Here is a 17,889-nt window from a genome sequence, read left to right as displayed (position 1 = left end):
GAGAGAGAGAGAGAGAGAGAGGAAGAGAGAGAACGAAGTGGAAAAGGGATAGTAAACCTACACCTCTAGCCGTACTTCCTCCCGCCATTAACAACGCTCTTGCATATAAATCCGCCTTTTATACGTGTGAAGTCGATCATACATGTATGTGTGTATATATGTGGTTCCCTCCACGTGTCCCATGATGCCAGTGTCTCTTTCTAGTGTCAGTTCTCTCTCTCTCTCCCGCTAATACACTCTCGCTTCCACGACCGGGATTCCCCGCCTTTGGCCGTAGGATAGTCATGGCGAGGGTAGAAGCGCGAGGAGAGTTAACAGCTCATGGAACGAAGCAAGACGCAACGATAGAGCACTGTATACGCGGAAAGGACGACACGAGAGAAAGAGAAGGAGAGAGGGACAGGAGGAGAGCGCAAAAGCGAGAAAGCGAGAGAGCCGGTGGTAGTGGGACGAAAGCATGAGGAGTGAGGCAGAGAAGCAGGGGGACAGAGAGAGAGAGAAAGAGAACGAAGGCAGCGCCGCGTGGCGGCACGAGGTGGGGACTATCGGGCCGTAAACCATCCGCGGTGAACATTTAACTCACGTATTGCCATCCGACAAGTTTGCTTTAGCCGGTGAGAGAGCGTTCTCAAGCGCCCGGAACCGACGTCGAAAGCGAACCCTCCGCGAAACGCACGAGGAGATAGACGTGGCTGGCCACGTTACACGCGGTTTTACATCCTGTGCAAGGACACCTTCGCCGGAGTACAATCGGACAATCAATGGAATGAAGACCCGACTCGTAATCAACGACGTAACACCCGCGAGATCAATTTCTGGCGTCGTTCCGGGGACACCATCCGCGCTCTGAACGCACGCCCGAACGGTAAAGAGCGAGAGGACGCGAGAGAAAATACGGGAGCACCCGGATTTTTAACTTTCGTATCGAGATAACCGGATGGAGCGACCAATTTGGTGGAACTGATCCGAATAGGTGCTACCATGAGCTGCAAGGAACGTCCGCGGACTACCCTTCCGCAAAGACCACGCCGCTATCATTGACCTCTCACGTATTGGCCGCTACGGTAAGTCGTTATGTCAACTCTCTGTCATAACACGTAAAAATATGTATTGTTAGTGAGATTCGTTCAATACAGAAAAGTATTTACTATGCCCGGACAAAGCATCATGTCAAAAGTTAGAGTTGTAACATCCTCCCGCCAAAACATTACGTGGCGCACATGCTCCGTCAGTTAGAGCTGCTATAACGGGGTGACGTTTTTGGTTCACTTGTTTCAAGTTATCTTCCATTAATCAATTAAAATTCCAAGGCTCGGAAGTTAATCAATTGTACAAAAATGTGAAAAGTCAACACAAACCGCAAAATGATATGAATTTAAGTCTTTGAATTGTACAATTTAATTATATATTTCATGTAATATTGAACATTTCCATTTTTATTTAGACCACCTTCATCCAATGTATCATGAAACATGTGTAAAAAAAATTTAATGATACTCGAAACGAGAAAAAAGATAGAATATACATGTGATATAAGCGGCAAAGGGAGGAAGAGGAAGAGGGGAGAGAGAGAGAAAGAGAGAGAAAGAAAGAGAGAGTGGAAAGCAGTAAGGGAGAGTACAATATATACGACTACCGTGTGCCACCCTCTAGAACACCATAGAAATAAATACGAGATTATCAACTTTGCAAATTAAATATATATAAGACGCACGCTAAAAATTTTTTTATTTTACATTACATTTTAAATATAAAATGAAAGATATATATCAGATCGTGTAAAATTTATTGATACGCTGTTTCATTAATTATTTGCCTGTATAAATGCTCGTTTTTACAGAATACGAAATGCTTTTGTATCGGTCATTTCAATCGATAATTTACAACGCGCCATTATGTCCATGCGAATACATGTTTCGAGTCTTATTCATTATTGATATGATAAATGTGATAGTTCATCTTTCTTGTTTATATATCTGTTATATGTGCACACAGAGAATCGCTCAGTCTTGATAGATATACACTGCTACCTCTAATAATACATACTTCGAACGATCGTTTTGTATCTGAATGAGAAAACGTAAAATTATATGCCACTATTTCGCAACACGCCGGTGATAAATATCGTATTAGCACTATCGAGTAAATATATAACGTATTTACGTGCAGTACACTACTGAGGAATAGGATGCGTGCCAAGTGGTTGATTATTATTAGGTCAAGTTTACCAGTTCATTCACTCCTCCACATAATTTTTAATGTCATATTCAGATCCTCGCGTAGGCAAAGCAGCATCACGAAAACACTCTGGATTTTGTTGCTCGCCAAAAATTGACATTCTCCAATCTCGGCGAGACGTGGAAATCTCCCGATCGCCATTTCCAAAAGAGTTATCTTGATTCTCACCGGTGACAAGTTACCACCGGTCACACTTAGCAGATATTTTCGATTTTCCCAGAGGAGGGATGGTACCTGAAAATAAAGTGAGTTTAGTATCGCGGAATCTGAGGGTAAAATAGGTAGTATACCGCACCAGCGCCTGACGGAGGCCATAAATAAGGATCCGACGGTCGGCGGGGCTGCAGGCGGTGATAAGCGTTTCTTTACCCCGCTAGCACAACTCTTTAGACTTTCTCGTTCGTCGTCTTTCCCTCACCGATCACCCCAAAACCCACCTATGTAACGCCCCCGTAGCTACAAAAAAAAATACCAAACTGCTATTTAGTTAAATATATTACACTTGTGTGTCGCGCAGCTCTTAACAACGCGTTAAGAAACTCACATACATAACCAAAGCCATAAAAATGTAATAATACTCTGTTGTTAGTAATAAAGCGAAATTTTAGTGACTTGGATTTTTATTCTATTTTGTTGCTCCCAAATGATATTTATTTACTCGCACTGTTATTAGCTGGCAAAATTTTCACATTTTTAGGTAGCGCACCAAATTAAATTACACGGCATACGTTACGCAAAATTAAGTTTAACTGGATAAAATATTCGCGAGATACGAGTCTACAATGTCATGTGAAATTGGCACAAAACTGCAATGTTCTTGGAGTTTCCTTCGCAATAATTTATCGTCAGTTATAAATATCTAAAAGATTGCATTTTATTGTTAACGAATTTTGGTTTCTTGCGCATCTCGCAAGAACCCTTCTTATGTTCTTATAAAACATCATTGGTAAAATATACACTAAGAAAAAAATACTTGAAAATTTATTTGTAAAATATAAAGTTTACTCCACAAAGATAAACTTTATATGTGAGATGTAATTTGTATGATAGAAAGTTTATTTCGCAGAAATAAATATCACTTCGCAGAAGAATAAACTTTATATCCCACGAATAAATTTAAAATATTTTTTCTCAGTGTACCAAAAGTATCGCCTGATTTAAACGATCGTGAAGTCGCATATTTTATAGAAGAACAATTTTGCTAACGTTAATATCTAAATAAATACGCAATATACAGAGAATGTGCTAACATTCACAAAACGTATCGATCGTAAGTGCATTTGTACCACTTATTCATCACATGTGTGTGAATTTTCCCCGATATCAACAGAAATATGTAAAGTTGTGTGATTCAACTGTATCGGATAAAGGAATTTACAAATAGCGGAGATACTCAAGCGTCTTCAGACCGTGTAACGAATAGATATAGCTGAGCTTCTTCATTCCCTACGGGCAACACGAAGCGACCATTTCTCATATCAGTTTAGCCGACACTTTCGAGAACTTGCTCGGAGAGCCTCGGGCGTCGCGACGTCATCCGATGCCTCTTGCCCTCTTGTCCGCCCTTGGATTTTCCATCCCTCTTCCAACTTCGCGACACCTTAGCGACCCTCCCTCTTCTTCGACCAAAGGAACCCCCCTTTGTCGTGTCTCCGCTCCGTAGTTCCACTTGGTCCGCGATTGCTCTTTCTCGGTTTCGCAACCCCCAAAGTGCCGGCCGAGTGCCCGCGGCCTGAAGATAAGTGACGCCCGAAACTTAACAAATCTCAAATGATAAAAGAACCCGCGAGATTTTGAATCATCTCTAGAGAAGGAGCGGTACGCATGGTCGAGTATATTTTATTTGAAATCGGTAATTGAGCAGGAAGAAGATCGCACTGTGAGTCGATAAATCTTTGATATTTCACCTGAGTATTGTTCAAGATAGAGTGCCTTCAAAGATTGACATCGGAATAATAAAAATTGTGCCATACACCCGGCAGATCCGGCACATCGAAACAAAAAGTCAACGACAATTTTATCAGTATGAATTTTGGAATGCTTTCAACTTAGCGGGATGGAGAATCTCCCATATAAAGTTCCGTATTACGCCATAGCTGCCGTCGGATAACGGCACAAGTGCATAACCCGCGCATGAGCGTTACGAAACGCAGTAAATACATCTTTATGGTATGTTTGATGTATATTTAAAAATTCCTGCATCCTTTAGTCGCAGCTAAATCCGACGCTGCGTCTACAAAAACATAAACTCGCGGCTTTACATATCGTAAAAGCAAGTTACATTTGTCAAACTACCTAACTTGGCGAGCAAGCATTCGCGGTAAATTTGCAGCAATAGTTATTTCATTTATCTTACTCTTTTGACACTGTAAATTCGCGCTGCCACTGCATTCCACGGCGGCATAAAACTCGCCATGATGTAAGATAACCTTAAGCACAAAAAAAGGAGCCCCGCAATCCACGCTTTTTAGAGTATAGTGGAGTCTTGTCCGTCGGCCGTAGAAACGTGACGAGGATACAAAGATACGCTATAAAGCTTGATCGAGGGTAAAATATTTTTTTGGAGCAAGGTCAAAAAAGTCTTTGCGTCACCTGTACGGTTCCTTTTCTACCTGATGTTTTTACTGCAGCGCAAAAATGACCTTAACCATGACAGCCCCGTAAATTAGACCAACCACAAAAAACGCCACGCGAATAAAATAAGTCTAACGGTAACGTCTCGTCCTTTTTGCGCCCGAAGGCCACTGGTCACAGAACATTGCGAGTTTCTGGCTTCCATTGGCATTGTTGAAATCAGAAGCATCACGATCCACCTTTCAATTGTTCACTTTTGTTGCGGTGTAAGTGGTATTCGCCAATGTGACGAATCGATAGTCGGTTAGATGAATACAATCATTCTAATGAAAACGTCAACTGCACCGATAGTATAGTCATTTTGTAGTCGCTGAAAGTCACTCGGTGCACCTTGACCTATACGTCTTTCGAACGCATTTTTCGAACGCATTTTTCGAGAATGGTTTTTCTCACGATATTAAGCGCGAGTGCGTAATGAAGTGTGCGCATAAAAGCACGAATAAATCCTTTCACATTGACATTAATTTTTTTTATCGTACTGTCCAATGTCGCGCATATAAATAAATGCGACTTGAGATGGCGGGGTATAAAGAAATTCTCGCTCGCGTTGCAAAAGGACGATCGCGAGGAACGATGATTCCGTCATTAGTCGTAGCTGGTGGCTATTGATTTATAAGTTCAACTCAAGACAGACAATATTTTTGTTTTAATGTTTCTTTTGGCGGAAAGTACGTGCGCGGACTGCCGGATGGGCGCGAGGTGGACATAGGTGGCTGATGATGTCACTCCCTTAGCAAGCAAAAGAGAGGAAAGAGAGAGAGAGAGAGAGAGAGAGAGAGAGAGAGAGAGAGAGAGGCAGGTTCGTACGGCGCATCGGACATCGGCTACACGATACCTAGTTTAAGCGAGGTTGTCGCGATGGCACACAGAGATTACATGATACACCGTGGAATATACTTAAGGCGTCGCCGACAGTTCCTAGATACATCGAGATTGTTGGATTGCTCTCTAACACATAAATCACCTCGCTATTAGTCCGTTACCGACGCAAAACCGTGTGATTTGCAATTGGACGGGCGATATTAACGGACAACAATATGCGCCAGTTTGTAATAGTAAACACAATATGAAAATCCAATATAAAAATATGTGCTTGCATCGCGTGTTCATCGTAGGGAGAAATCATTTGAGAAATCATTTCTTCGTAGGAACTGCTGAGATACAACGTGAAACGATTTGTTCGAAATTAATAATGATAGGAAGCAACGTCACGATAGCGTGCCAGACGCGCTAAATAGATGCGCTAGCGTGAAACTGATTACGACTTTGCACTCTTACGATACGATAGCCGTCCGGGCTGTGAAAGGCGAATTAAGTAACGCCACGCTGCGCCTATATAATTATAATTGTTTCATCGGAAGCTCAGAGTGGAGGAAAAAAGAGAACTCTGCAGCGCGTGTATAGGTTTTACACCGAGCTTCTCTCGCGCGTGAAATACTGCGGCATACAGTGTGTACGCGTGGAAACTTATTTTGCATATCATTCGCTATGTATCGCACAACGTACACACACACACGCGCGGGCGCGCGAGTGCGCAAGGAGCGTACTGTGTGTCTGATTAACATGAGAAGCCTGAAATACCTGTGTCTCGAGCCTCGTATAATCATTAGGTTCTTTGGTCAGCAGCGTTTGAAAAATAACTTCATAGATAAATCGTGTATTCTTCGCAGAAAAGTGTAATATTCATACGTGGCGTGAACATCGCGACTCTAATTTCTATTTGTATCTTTCATCGTGTAATCATATATAATTTTCTATTAACATTCACAAATTGCGATATGTTTGTTAAACAAATTATATATATATATATATATATATATATATATATGTATATATATATTCACAATAATGTAGAATTATATACAAAAAAATTCATATTGGATTCAAGTAAATGTTACTTGTTTCAAGTTTATATATTTGCAAATCTATTCTATAAGTTTATTATAAGCATAAAATTTATCAAAAATACGTTCTAGATCCCAGTAGTTTACATTACAAGTTTAACAATTTAATTGAGAATATTAAATTAAAATAAGAATTCAATTTGCTTACTATGTAACAAAATTTTCTTCGATGAAGTTTTATAATATTCTTGTAAAGAGAATATATTCTTCTTTTGAATATATGCTAGTGAGTTTTTTCTAAAATAAATATAAAATAAGTATATTTTCATTGTTATCGAAGAAATATTCTTAGAAGATAATATACTTAGGATATTGTTATCTTAGGAAATATTCTTGAAGATAACTATTGCTTAAAAAAAGATAGTAAACTAAGTAATCGTTTTTTTTAGCAATAAAATAATATTTTTCTGTGTATAGTGAAATAGTATAAGTGAAATAAGTGGCGATATGAGGAGCATTATATTTATCTTAAGAATAAAAGAGATCGTATAAACTCGGAAAAAATGAGTTTCCCGGTTCACGTTTGTATGAACTTTCTTCATTTTTAGAATGGAATTGAAATGGTTTAAAAATTAATAATGGAATTAAAAATAGTAATGGAATTGAAATAATCTTAAAAATTAGCCGCATATGCCAATTACATTCTCTGTATAATTATTAAATTATTATTGGGATAAAAACCTGATTATAACAATAAGCAACACGATTGATACTTACGCAATTTTGCACGAATCAAAATTTGACGTCATATATATCAATTTATCACTTTCCACACACGCGCTCTTGAAATCATCTTGAACCGATAATCATCCGGTATACTCAACTCGGATAATCAGTATTACCGCATTTAGAGTCGCTTGGAAACAGCCTGCTAATTATTAGATTGTATAATGATGTATTACTATGCGATATGAGTCATGAATTATGGATTGTTCACGTGCAACATATAAGGAACGCGTAGTATGCGTAACTTTCTGATCACTATATCGAAATATATAATAGCAATATTCTTTGTTTGAATGTAATACTATCTTACATGTTTTATAAGAACTAATTTTTTGTGCGAAATAATCGCAAATAGCGCGTACAAATATAATTATCGTTGACGTAAAATCAATTCCAAATTAGTGAAAAAACCTGCGGATGAAAAACAAGTTGGTAGTAGATCTAAAACACTCTGTACACTGAGAGAAAAATTATATTAAAATCAACAAATATTTCTTTGATGAGTACCATTAACATATTTACTTATATCTACATTCTCTTTATTTAAACCAAATATTGTTTATTTAAATCAAGTAAACAATATTTGATTTAAATAAAAAGAATGTAGATTTAAATGGTATATGTTAATGGCACCCATCAAAGAAATATTTATTGATTTTAATATAATTTTTCTCTCAGTGTATACTTGTGAAATATTTCACAGAAAAATCTACAATTTTCAAAAGGTGAATTTTCATTGTAGTAGAAAAGAAACGCTTGAACTGTTCCACACAAACGAATACCGCGAGTAAAATAATTACTCCGCTACTCGGTTGCACACTACCTGCGGTGACCATGATAAAAGGAGAAACTGGTTCGAAGACCACGCATGCGATAGAGCCGTTAACGATAAATCGAAATGTGCGGACTCCGAGGTAAAAGACACAGTTCCAGTACCTATATGCGTCCCGCACGCACGCGTGTATGCATACGTGTACAATTTGCGTCGTGCAATTGATGCCGTGCAATTCTTCTCGGGGCGACTATCTTACTCCGCTTGCGTCATTCAGAATTAGGTATCCCTATTTCACCCTTTCGGGCCAGCTTAATTAAGCATTTAGGAGATGAAACTGGTTTCGCTCTCTTCGTCTTCTTTTCCACGTTGTTCTTTTAAATACATATTCTTATGGCGCAGCTGTGCACTTAACTCTCCCGACTTTTGGAGAAACGTAGTGGTGTTTTAAATTAGGTGGTTGCCGCATTTCGAGCAGGAAATGCTTCCTTCTATCTGGTTTCTCTCTTTTCTTTTTCTCAATGATTATTAAAATTTGTTAGCATAATTATTTAATTTAAGGGACAAAATGAGTATTGCCAATCTGACATATTCATAAAGAAAAAAAGAACCAATTAAATGCAATTGGAATATGTATATACAAATATGTAAAATTAATTAAAATAAAGATATATATTTATATGACTTGTGTGTGTACTTTGTGTGTTGTTACTTTGTAAATAAATGATGTAAAATATTCTATTCTATTACATTTCTGGCAACTTTGATGTTCAGAAAATGTCAGAATCGTCCAAATATCGTTATTGTTGATAGGTCTTCAAAAATTTTTATTAACTACAAAAATTCATACATTCATTCAAAAATACATACCTTCATTTTACCAGTAAAATCAGTCGTATACAACATCGATTAAATTGATCAAAATTTTTATCTTACATAACATTTATATTTTTTTTATATATATTTTTATTTATATTTTTATTTTATTTTATATATATTTTTATTTTATATATATTTTTATTTATATTTTTGTTATATTTATGTTCTACATACTGAAGAACTTATAATATGTTATATTTATGTTTATAATCTTGTATAAAAATGATACAGACTGTAAGAAGCAATTCATAGCGTTGCAACAATGCAAGAAAGTTACCAGCGCCACCTGATGGGTTGATGTTTCTTGGTGGCATATTACGACCTGCGTTATGTATAGACAAAACAGAATAGCAAGTCGCAAAGAGCTGCGTATAAGTATGTACCCTGGCACATTTATGGGCGTATTGATCAAGCAGGTATAAATGTACTATGAATGTAGTCTAGATAGGATTGCCGTCATAAAGACTATCCCTCAAGCGAAGACTAACATTTCCTGAAAGCTTGTAAAAGTTTCAACAAATGTGCAGTCACAAAGGCGTAACATCTATCGAGTCATTTAAGAGACATTTATTGGGACATTTAGAGATAAAGGGATGTTAAGGGTACGAACCTAAATGGCGAAGACAATGAAATTCTATTCGATCGTAACCAGGAAGCGGCTTTAAAACACGATCCAACAATTTATGTAAAATTACGCGCGAACGCATCAGTGATTCACGATCATAATAATGCGGTAATAATAAAAACGTCAAGGAATTATCGAGAAAAGTTATTAATTTACTTTACGCCACCCCGCTGCATAAGCGCAACCTATGACGGGCTCTCGGCCGACGGAGGACGTATATTTAAACGTGTACGAAGGGGTTTACACACACGACGAATGAAATAACCAATATATCTTCCGTTATCGGCGTTACAAAAAGGAGAAGAGCGTCTGTAGGTGAACGAGAAGGATAAGTGGGAGTAGACGAGCGGCAGTATAGGTGTAAAACGAACATGATTGTGTGGTGGATGAGCGAGGGGTATCAAGGGGGAGTGGTCACCGTGCTGAAGCCTCATGCTGACCTATTCCTTTCTGTGCCGCTGCAGTGCATTATGGCCGCTCGGTAAGGCTCTCGGTTCTAGCTCCCCCGATCACCATAGACGGTTCCGCGCATTTCTCCAACGCCACCGCAGCTGTTGTAGCCGCCTCCGCCGCCGCCGCGCTACCGCGCTTTTCCGCGGGAATCCCGGTGAAGTTTCACATGGTGCGATTAGACATTACCTGCGCGAAATCGCGATCGATCGACCTACGAGTGACGTTCACGTGCGTGGTGCTTCTTTTTTTTTTGATATCTTTACTGCTTGTGCTGTATGTATGTGTATATGTATGTGCGAGCAGAGGTATGGCAGAACGTCGGGATTGTAAAGGGAAACGGTAAGGTTACCGGAAAGCAGAGGGGGACTTGTGTCGTGGCGGCACAATGGAACCGCTACTGCAATGCTGTAAGTACCCCAAGCTTACTGACTAGTCTCCTTCTCTCCCTCTCTTCCCTTCGCGCGCGCGTTCTCTCTCTCTTTCATTGTCTCTTTTTTTCTTGCCTTTCCTCACGTTCGCATTTTCGTTACGTTTATATCTCTCGCACTTTCGTTCTTGCAACGCTTTCATTGCGCTCTCGGAACGGTAAGAGCTTTTGCAAGCGGCTTTTCCCAGTCGGCAATGATGCGGCGCTTACATGGTATTTCTGGAGATTATGAGGCCGCACAGGACAAGGCACTGAACCGGGGCGCGATGGCGCAAAGATTTCGGGATTCCAAAGGTCGTTGTGTGGACCGGGGTTATATCCAATTTTGCAGACGCAGCACAATTTCGGCGTTACATTCAAGTGATAACGTCGATAAATTTCGGGATACCGGTTTACAGGCGACAGATTTATTACGCTACTGACAAAGTGCATAACGTGAACGAAAATGCATTGGAAAATCCTTGCAAAAATAATACGGCGTACAAAATTATACGTATAGATATATGAGCGACATTTCCGTTCTATCGCGCGACCGATCGCAATCCGATCCAAATTACAAACATGGTCGTTGACACGTAGTGAGCCTAACTATAAATTTCTAAAGGAATTATTTAACGCGATGAAACATTGCGCAAAATTCTGGTTGAATCGCAGCTAAGAATCGTGAGCCCGGGAAACTCCGTGCAAACTTTGTCCATTTGTCTCTGCATGAAATTGGTATTATCTCAGATATATTGTATCAAGAATCGCGCTGCGTTAAAAATAAAGCAAGTTCAGTGGATCCAAATTTGATCAGCAGTATCCGGAGTGCTACATCGGGAGCTTAGGGGAATCTAAAGAGACGGACCAACCGGTTAGCGACTTTGGCGGCCGCCATCTTCCCCTTCTCGTCCGTCTCTTTTGCCTCGCGTGAGAACCTGCTCCCTATGTACCCACCTTTCTACTCCTCAGGATTACTCTGCACGAGAGTTCCGCTTGTAGGATTTTTTCTCTCTGTCTTTTCCTTGACGCGGCGGGTTGAAAGAGGACGGCCTCTATTCCTCTCCACGGTCCATGACTACAGCTACGGCCTATGGCCGAAAATACTTCTCTGTTTTGCATTGGATGCGACCAAGAAACGACGTGGTGAGATCATGGGTCTCTTTCGTGATTCCTCGATGGTACAAAGTGGGCTGTCGTATCCTCTTTGTGTCTTTTGTTCATCTCTCCTTATGAAATTTTGTAGCATGACTTTTGTTATGATTCCCACACTCGCTACATTGTCCCTTCAGCATTGATTCCTACTACCAGCAACACGTCCCTTCCTGTACGCGAATCGTTACTCGCGAAAGTTAGGTTAGGTTAGGTTAGATTATCAGATTTACATGTCGTATGCTAAGAGTCATATATGCCCCAACATCGTAACTAGGATTGCTTGTACAATTTCTGGTCTCACATATTTGCATATATGTATAAAGTTGAAAATCGTAGTAAATCCCAATTACTAAATGTACATGTGATGCTTTGTGAACATTAGTCGTGACATAACCTCAACATCATAATTAAGATTATTGATAGTTTTAACATTATAATCGAGTTTATTCGTACGATTTTTAACATTGTACATATATACATATATGCGCAAGGTTGAGACCATAAAGAAGCGTGTTTAGTAAGTGTTGAAGCCTTATATGACGCCAGATATACGATCCATAAAATTTACCCGAGAAAGTGCGTGAATTGAAACGCCGTGGGAGTGAACGACAAAACGGGAAACGCGTGCGATCTTTATGCTTCGTGCGCCATAACACTTCATGTTCTGCCAACGCTAATAACTCACGTCAGCGTACGATAATTTTAATATTGCTTTAATATATGTTTTTCTTTCTTAAGCAATAGAATATTCATTAAAAAAGTTGTATGTACAGGCTCATACATTAGGCACACGAATGAGGTTTCACAAGACGATTTGTGCAGTCTTGTCGCCATTTCCAAACGCGAAGTAATGAATTAAGTTCAAAATAGAAACATGCACGCTCTTCACTTGACCCATGGAATATAAATCTCCCATTGATTTCTTTCTTCGTGTACATTCTTTCTATCAGAGATCTACGTTCGTCTGCCACAATCGTACACGCTATATCGCGCAATTACGTAGCGGATTGAGAGACATCGCAGGTTCAGCCCGCGCGCATAAATCAGTATCGATGACGAAACGGTTGGATGCCTATTCTAGCTAAAGGGATTTTCTAGGCCGCGCGCTAAGCTGACTTCATGGTGTATATTATCACAGCCGGAGACACGGACATTCGTACAAGAATTCTCTGAAACCGGTGGAACAGGAATAAATACGTTGAATGCCGTGATTAAAATCCTATAGGATGATAATCCTGCGGACCACGTTTAGACGGAATTTATTGGAGAGTCTTTGAACTCAGTTGAACGATTTATCACCTGTCTAACTTGTGCTTTGCGTTATTTGTGACGTATACTTTCCTCTAATGAGAGAGAAGCTCATCAGGTAAAGTAGGGAAGAAGAAATAGGGTTGTCAAAAGGATATTTCCTATACTGCGCCATACTATATATATTTCCGTTCAAATCACTTGTTCCATCAAGAGCCGGCAATTCGTCAACGAGCCGATCAGGTGCACACACCGGATATTACTCTCGCGGAACTCGCGTGCTGCACCGCGATAAAATTTACCCGTAAAAAGTCGCTATCCGTTAAGCTCGGATTTTCATCCGTCCAAACAAAAGTCGGTCGGGCTTCGGATTCCTGCGTCGGGAATCCTCCCTTATCAGTCGATTGCCGTATACGGAGCCATGTGCGAAAGTCAGCCGCGGGGCGTTGTAAACGTGCCCTAAAGCCCTCGCGCGCGTCTCTGTTTTCTACGGTGGAAGGCATAGAAGGGAAGGCGTGACGAGACTGTAAAGTAAAAGGAGCCAGGCATAGAGTCACCCGCGCAAGAGGGTGACATGCTGCCGAGCCGGTTACGGGCCGTGTCGGTCGAGGTCCGACCGGCCGCCGAGGCAGGTGAACATATCCTAACTGCTAACAGAAACCCGACGCGCCGTTCCGTGCCGCGCGATCGTTATAGGCAGCAGTTGCGGTGTCTGTATACCGTACGCTGACGCGTGTATACGGTACACATGTGTGTCATTCGCGTGTAATGCTGATGCGCCGTAGAACGAAGGCTGGCGATTGAAGACCAGCTCCCTTTCTCCCCCTCTCTCGCTCTGTTCCCTTCGGATTGTTTTCTCATAGAACTCGGCTATTCTTAGATAAACAGCTGTAGATGTACATAATAATTTTCACTCAAGTGTAATCGATTTTCATCATAAAAACCGTACTTACATAGATGTTTTTATAACGAGGGTAGTATTAAATATGAAATCTAGGACTAGATCCGTAGATTATAGTTTCGCGTTAATACGCACATTGAGATGTGTACAAATTCCCTAGATTTCCCCCATTTCTCACGCGCATCAACTGCCTCGCCTGCACACTGCGAACTTGAGACAGTGACGTACCCGTAACTGCGTAAAAATGGGAGAAATTCGAGGAATTCGTGTGGATTCCTTCCTCTTCTTCCTACCTACGAGAAATATGGACGTGCCTGTACACTACCAACACACACATGACGTGAAATGAAACGATCCTCCCTCTCTCTCTCTCTCTCCCCCTCCCTTCCTCCCTTCTCTAGCTTAGTTCACATCGATCGTTTAATACGAGTACAAACTAGCAATTTCGCACTAAATTATCTTGATTTCGGTAATGCGTGTAAACGTTGGCATATTAAGCGGGCACGGTACGTATCAGGAAGACGTATCGATCGGCATAGACTCCGCTTTGTAAAGCGCTGTGATATATCAACACTTTTGTGAAACTATACACAAATATTAGCTAGAATAGCGATAAAATATTACTGTGTCAAACTGCAGTGAGTGTAGTAGTAACGAGTGTCCCGGTTCGTTATACTCTCTTAGACATTCTCGTGTGAAAAATTGTCTTTCGGTCTGCGCCGTCCACTTAACTACTTACAGTAAGTTTTCCCGAAATTTGTGAAATTAAAATATCGCGTGAACGTTTGTAATATCCATCTTGCGAATTTTTGTTTTACACTCCTGACACTCGAGACTTACGTCTAAAATACGTGTACCCCTCTTTTGATCTCTCTTTGTGAGTATATTTATCTTTGGGAAAATAAGCTTTCGTGCACATATTCAATCTATCAACCATTTCTCATTAATTAAAACGCATATCGTAAGTCAAGGATCGTTGTATAAATATGGAGTAGGTTGTTGATTCATGCATGAGCAGGGATGAGAGTATGAAACTCGTTGTCTTGTCAGACGAACTATGAAACTAATGTGTTTATATTGCTAAGCTCAAATTATATTTACTGTACAGTGCACTCTACAATATGTGTACGTGTTGCGAAATTATACACACATATCTGCGCTGATGCGTTATTTACTTACTTGTAAAAAGCACACTGTACAATCTAAGAATTTTGCAGTTGTAAAATGATAATTTTTCACAAATATCTAAGCAACACAATGCTGAATGCAACAACATAAAAAAATAATAACAGAAATAAGTAAATGGTGCGCATATAAGAGGGATGAGAGAAATGAAATTAATGCCGACATAAATCAACATTACTCTGCTCTTAGAGTAGAGTTTCTGCCGTAGGTACGTACTAGAGTTTACCACTGAGGTAAACTGTGGCCAAAGGTAGATACGCCACATTACGTATATACATAAACGCACACATAGTAAACATCACAGATTCCATATACATTTACGCGTTCTGCACATGTATCGGGTCTATGGAAGTGAGTACCAACCTCCTAACTTCCAAGTTACTTACCTACTTGCCACTTAGATTCCCGACCAGTGCCTACCAGACTGCACCAGTAATTCACTGTCAAGCTTACAATGCTGAATTCAGATACACATTCTCTTGCAAAGATTTCTTCATAACTGCCAATTAGACTTGTGTAATTTTAATTAACATTTCTTCTTATTTCGGAGACATGAGGAAAATATATCGTGCTGAGAAAAGTCCAATCTTCAAAGGAGGTCCAATCAAAGGAATAGTATGATAATTCAGAACGCTTCTTAATTACATAACGTTATTCTTTATTAAAAATTAAAGTGAAGAGTCATGAGTCGTTTCTTTTTATACTACTTGTGAAAAGTAGTAATTATTAAATAAAATTTAACCAATCAGCGCGTGTGTCCATCTCGTGAGACTAATAGCATGTAAATCTGAGAGCTACCACATATATGCTGGTCACTCATAACAAACGACTTTGACTAGCTGAATTTCCTTCTTTATATCATAAATATCGAGAAAATATGTACATCTCCTTCTAATTATCTAATTTGTATCCATGGTGATTAACATAATCCGTATTCCGAATATTTATTTGGAATTAGCTGGCTTGCTCGTTACTCATGCAGGAATTAGTTAAGCTCAAGGATTTGGGGCTTACCAATTTACCCGTCCTCTCTTACACTCACACTGTCAGTACGTACGCGTTATCACGTAACCCTTCTTGTCCTTTCATCACAAACAGCTTACTCTTCACCCAAGGTTTTTAAGAAAGATGTAAAAACTTGTATAAACAATATGAAACACACAAATATATTAAATTTATTCAAATGCTTTGATCTGACATATTCATCTTTAGTACTGATAATTTGTAAATATTTACATTTTAAACGAATAAGTATTCTTCTTGCGTCAAGATAATCTTGGCACAGAACAGACTCGTTCATCAGTCGACTAGTTAAATGTAGAAGCATGTCCATTGAAGAAGCAATCTCAAGAGAGATGCCAAGTACATTAACAAGTACATTGCTATCATTAAGGGTCAAGTCGTCAATTCACTTTATGAGGAAACTCATTGTCAAGTGACGTAATGTTCAGTAAAGAGTATTATATCGAAATCACATTTGTCTCTTTCCACAACAATTTATGGATCTTTAATTGCATGTTTTTTTATACGTCGATTTTTGGCAAAGCTCCTGCGCGCTAAAGGTGTGCGACATTGCGTTAATGTATCGCGTACTATGTGCAGGTGAATACAAATCCAACTTGTCCGACCATACCTATATGCATGAAACCGTGTATCTTTATAAGCGATAAGTTTCAGCTGCACACCAGTTAACATGCAAGGTTACCTCTGGGGAAAGATACTATGCTTTATTCTTATTATCTCTCCTTTTTCTGTTCTGTGCCAAATTCTCTACCGTTACCGATATTATTCCTTTCTACCATTTCGGAAAAGGAATTCAGATTAAGTGTAATCATTTAAATGGTTATCGAACGAGTAGATTAAATCGTCACAAAATTTGTGTCTCTTAATATTACAAAATGATTTATGTACAGTGCTAAGTTCTTAGACATTGAACAATTTACAGACATCAGCTAAAAAAAACTCGTGATTTTCTGGGCCTTGCAAAAGAAGGAACAATTGCAAAACAACCGAGCATATTAGAATTATCCAAAAATAACGTTAGCGACAATAGAGAATCGTGAAAATTTACGTTGTAATTTAATTTGCGAAACGTTACGCTGCGTCGTCGCCATTATATTTCCATAATTTTGCATATGTATATTAATAATTCATTTCCCTTTGCTCAAGTAGTCGCTAGGAAGAGCATGCCATGGACGTTTATTAATAAGAGACTCTAGATTAATATCAATTCGAGATTAATTTAAAGTTATGTATGCACACAGCTCTACCAGTTAAATTAGAATAACAAAGGAAAGATAAGAAAAAAATAATAAGCAATAATTTCTACGCCATTACTACTGGATATTCATTAAACACGCAGTTAGCAATATTCGCAACAACTAATAATGGAAGAATTCGCAGCATTATAAATAATACAAGAAAATTAGTTATACTTCCTGGTGAATTAATACTCTTCGGCGACACATTGAGCTCGTACATTACATATAGAGAAAATAGCAAAGTTGGGAGGAGCTATTGCAAATAGTTGGCAATATTAATTAGGTTATATTAGCACAAATGGATATAACATAACGCTGTATCTCACATACGCACTCTCTCTCTCTCTCTCTCTCTCTCTCTCTCTCTCTCTCTCTCTCTCTCTCTCTCACTCTCTCTCTCTCTCTCTCTCTCTCTCTCTCTCTCTCTCTCTCCCTCCTCTCCCTTTTCCCCCTCTTTCTCTGCCTCTCTCTCTCTCTCTCTCTCTCTCTCTCTCTCTCTCTC

The 17,889-nt window shown here is 39.4% G+C and overlaps 1 protein-coding gene across 4 annotated transcripts in view; it reads left to right on the top strand.

Moving 5' to 3' along the window:
* Positions 1–160: 160 nt before the first annotated feature.
* The window catches only part of LOC116840940 (homeotic protein antennapedia), a 108,856-nt gene continuing 91,127 nt past the window's right edge, over positions 161–17,889 (top strand). For 2 of the 4 annotated variants that reach the window (XM_032808305.1, XM_032808311.1), the window contains exon 1: positions 161–1,064. The gene's annotated coding sequence lies outside the window, so the exon portion shown is untranslated. Of the gene's footprint in view, positions 1,065–9,659; positions 10,639–17,889 lie in introns of those variants that run through there. The other 2 variants (XM_032808312.1, XM_032808309.1) reach the window with 1 other exon arrangement.

Source organism: Odontomachus brunneus, unplaced genomic scaffold (assembly GCF_010583005.1).
Source record: "Odontomachus brunneus isolate Ranch 3 - 2012 unplaced genomic scaffold, Obru_v1 Obru_scaffold_013, whole genome shotgun sequence".
Taxonomy (NCBI): domain Eukaryota; kingdom Metazoa; phylum Arthropoda; class Insecta; order Hymenoptera; family Formicidae; genus Odontomachus; species Odontomachus brunneus.
The sequence above is the reverse complement of the archived record's forward strand: the minus strand, read 5'-3'. Positions and strand labels throughout refer to the sequence as shown.